This window comes from Sinocyclocheilus anshuiensis, unplaced genomic scaffold, assembly GCF_001515605.1.
Source record: "Sinocyclocheilus anshuiensis isolate Anshui unplaced genomic scaffold, SAMN03320099.WGS_v1.1 scaffold166, whole genome shotgun sequence".
NCBI classification, from domain to species: Eukaryota; Metazoa; Chordata; class Actinopteri; order Cypriniformes; family Cyprinidae; genus Sinocyclocheilus; species Sinocyclocheilus anshuiensis.
The window spans coordinates 1,698,713-1,703,289 of record NW_015546050.1 but is presented as its reverse complement, the minus strand read 5'-3'; positions in this window follow the sequence as shown (position 1 = coordinate 1,703,289).

Sequence of the window (4,577 nt, the reverse complement as noted above, 5' to 3'; positions counted from 1 at the left end):
GAGATATGAAATGATCCCACTCTTTCAGTGTTTTCGTAAGCCTGCCTCTGAAGCTGCTGCTGCTTCGGGTGACACTGCAAACAGATGACAGGTACGTTAACATTATAGAAACGACAGAAAATGAACCAGATAAGGCTGATAGGCTATTATCCTACGCGGTACAGAAAATGAGGCTGATGCTATCGTAGCGTTACCTGGTACGTCAAAGTAGCATATACCTTATCATTAACGTAACTGTAACAGCAGGGGATTGTTGGCATGTAAGAACAATGAGTGATTTCAATAAACAAAAAGTTAATATTAAGTGACTTACACTGTCTGACTATAACAGTATTGCCTGATTTTGCTCTATTTTGTCAACTAAAAAAGTTTCAAACAAATTCACAACTGAGCCGCTGCACATCTCCATTCAAACACAGCATTGTTTGGTTTATGAATGAATCTGCATTTTTAAACGAATCTAGTGAGTCAATTCAATTACCCATTCATAAAGACAGTCACGTGCTTTGTTCCTGAATGAATCAGCCGTTCGAACGAATCAATTGAGTGAATGATTCAGTGATAAAATCAGTAACTTGCCGCCACCTAATGGCAGTTTTAGTTTGTCATTTTCTTAACTTATTCTCAACATGAATTTATGAAGTTAATTGCACTCATGCCACCTCTGAGCCTCATTAAATGTCTGTAAATAGCTACAAGCCACTTTTGTGTTCTTCTGTGCGACCTCTGTAGTGCAAATTAATTTTGTTAATACTGATTTTATTTGATTAGTAACTTATTATACTTATTCCATTGTTTTAATTTGAAATTTTGACAAAAGCTTATAAAAATACACTTTTGAATTTGACATAAAAGATAACATATATAAAGTTAGAAAAAAAAATGCCCATGTAGATCACTTTAAGGAGTCCAATATTACTTCGTAATGGGAAGGCTAATTTTTGTTATTGTTCAGAAGGTGTTCCTGAATTTTTTTTCTGTGCTCCTAATTTTTTTATTTATTTATTTATTTATTTTTTTTCAAATTAGCAGCACAATTGCTCCTAAAAATAAAAGTAAGCGTTTAGTCCCTGTTTAGTGAGTGGTGGTGCTTATGAGGTGCTGCTCTGGGACAGGTGAGTATGAAGCTGGGAGGGAAAAATCACAGTATACTCACTACAAAAAACTAGACTACACCACTGCCTCACACCACAGGAAAATCTGATAAGATAATCTTTAGAACCATCAAGATAATCGGGACATTACCTAGGATTGTCGGAAGGGGAGAAATCGGCCCAAAATCAGCCCGATTATCTTATGGTGTGTACCCAGCATAAGGAATCTAATGCATAATGACCTTATATAGTTAATGAATAGTTAACCCAAATTTGCACAGCAGGATAAAAGTCATACAGGTTTGGAACAGCATGAGGAAGAGTGAATAATGACTGTTGATAGGTGAACGATTCCTTTTAAATTTGGTAGGTAGGTCTTGAATGATCAAGCTCTGTTCTTTACACCCACAGAGCTACAGAGATTCCAACATCTGTAATTCTGAGAAGTATACGCCCACATCTTCTTGGATTCATTCTCATCACTGTCAGCATGTTCTTCAAACCCACTTAAGCTTCGCAGGAAGCAAATTAAGCATGTCTCCTTATTCAACACCCTCAATGTAATCAAACCCTCAAGTGAAGAAAATTTGATCTGGACTTGGTCGAGGTCCTCAACTTCAGCCAGTTCTTTAGGAAACACAATGCAGACTAAGCCCACCTGCTGATAATCACATGCCAGACCAGTTTCTAGCTTGACAACTGCTGCATCTGGGAATCCCCTGGCCATAACTGATGCATTAACAATTGGAAGACTAGGGGAATCCTGCTGTAAGTAATGGGTATCGTCCCGCAGGGCTTCTTGTATTTGAAAGGTACAGCTGGACTCTTAATACTTCATATTCTGTTGGGTTTGGAAAATAGCAACAAAGGCACAACCATGAAGTGAGGGCTATGTTTGTTTCCTGAGTGGGGAAAAAAATCAGCAGTGAGGTGTCATTGCAAGCTTGATGAACTGCAGTGTGGTTATGAAGTTTGGAATGCTCCAGCCAACTATTATCAAATGAGGAAATTGTGGAAAACACTGACAAGCATGCTAGAAACACAGAACGTTTCAAAAGTATACCATGTCATTCATAATAAAGAAGGTTTTCTGAAGAAAGATAATTTACTGTACGGAATAAAAAAATAGACAATATCAAGTAAAACAGACCTTCATGCAGTTCAGCAAAAGTGTTTATTGCCTATATAAACATGTAGCATTGTTTCCTTCCTTTATAAAAATGATGTGCGCTCATTAAAAGACCTAATCTAAGGTAATTTCTGCTTAATAGTATAAGAAAGACATTTCATACCATTAAAACAATACATAATACAGTCTGCTTTGTTTTAGTTGAACCACTTTGAACGTTTGAACATAAATGAGCTCTCTTTGTTTTGGCAGGCTATGTCTGTAGCACTGTAATGGTTTATAATTCCATGCAATAAACGGCAATTAACATGATCACTTCTGCGGTGTGTCTGCGAGATTAGTGTGGTGTGTATAGCAGCAACAAGTGATTATGCTGACAGAGAGACGGAGGGACAGAGGCAATAAGAATTTCCATGGAAGGAATTGGTGAAATGTTTTGAGAGGGAACACCATCTAGCTGTGTGAGCGAGTACGGTCTCATGCACAGAGAGAAGGCAACGGAACACTACTGGAAGACAAGCCTGAGACTCCGTCACGTAGTCTGATAAATGGCTGTTGCGCAAAGCGAAAAGCCAGTTTTGTTCTAGGAAAATATTTGTCATTCAAGTAGTTTCCAGTGTATTATTGCTTCACAATTATGTCAAATAATATTGCAAATATTAGTGCCAGACAGGATAACACTGTTGATATAAACAAACCGTTACTTTCACGGCAGTCAAGGGTCATTATTCGAAAGCTTGGAGAGTTCATACATCTATAGCTCTCTTAACGTATCCTGTAATATGGTATGTAACCACATTTATACATAGATGATAGCTTGTCATGATGCCTATGCACAATGAAACTGGCAAGTTCTGCATATTATAGGATAGTTCTTCTTGGTAGTTTTGACACTTGCCAATCTTTTGTGTTCCCTGGCACTATTTAAGCCATCAGGTCCTTTCGTTTCTGCCACTCAGAACTAGTTTTGGCCAATTGGCGACTCATTCACTCTTTTGAAAGGGTTCTTTTGGGTTACAAGTGTGTTGTGCTATTTGAGTATTTAATAATCATTCGTCTTATACTTGGGGGATGGAAAGACTATTATGATGCAGAAGACAGATTCACACTGCTGAGTTAATGGGGCTTTGAGCCAGGTATGGAGTGGAGCAACAGCAATTACCCTGCCCCACTCAAAGTGCCCTGTAATAACTCAGCTCCAGCTCCACTCCGGGTTTTCAGATTCCCTTGCTCCAAAAAAAAAAACTGTTCTGTGTAATATCTGTGTTCAAGTGAGCAAATATTATTTTTTACTTCACTGTAACATCCTTTATTTATTTATTTATTCATTTATTTATTCATTTATCAGTCATGAAAGTCTGAGCACAAGATAATTAATTGAAAAAAAATACATAAGCACTACTTGAAGAAAAGTATTTTGCTTTATTAAAACTATTATTAGCCTGTTAGCATGTGATGGAACCGTATCAGAGTGATCTTTGGAGCAAGAGAAAACGCAGATGCTCTGACTTTAACAGGGAAAAAAAATCCTGGCTTCTACTCCACATCACTCACATACTCTGGTCTCTGTGCATCATTAAATAGTCTGTGTAACACACGTTTTGTGGTGTGATTGTACTGCTTTTGCTAAAGATATTATGGACGTGTTAAGGTTGAGTACTGTATATTGGTACATAAATGTTGCATGTATTTATAAACATATATATATATATATATATATATAAGAATATGGTGTACCTACCATGGTGTATGAATATGCTCCTGAGGTATATATCAAAATAACATGATATTACAATGTAATACCATCACTGTACCATGTTACACAATGGGGAATTAATAATAAATGTTAATACAATACCGGTCAAAGTTTGGAATAATTATTTAGTCCCTTATGCTCACCAAGGATGTATTGGTAACACTTTATATTAAGGTTCCCTTTATAAAGGGTTTATAAAGGTGTTAATAAATGACTAATAACTCACTTACAAATGCATTATAAATCATTGATATGCAGTTATAAATGCATGAATAAAAGGGTGATTTTGATGCAATACCTGCCAAATAGTGAGACATTTTTAACTCACATGTTATAAATGCTTAACAGATATATTTATTAATACGTATTTCACTCAAAACCAAATTCCTGATTTTATTCATGATGCAGCAAAAATATACTATTTTAGCAAGACTAAAGGGAGTTGTATTTATGGTTTTCTCATTTATATCTCATGACTCGTGTCACTTTTCTTACAATGTTTCTTACCAGAATCTACTCTGTACCTTACCCATGATTCTCCGCAAAAGTGCAAAATGATGCCTATCCACAGCAATGATTAGAAACTGATATATTTTGT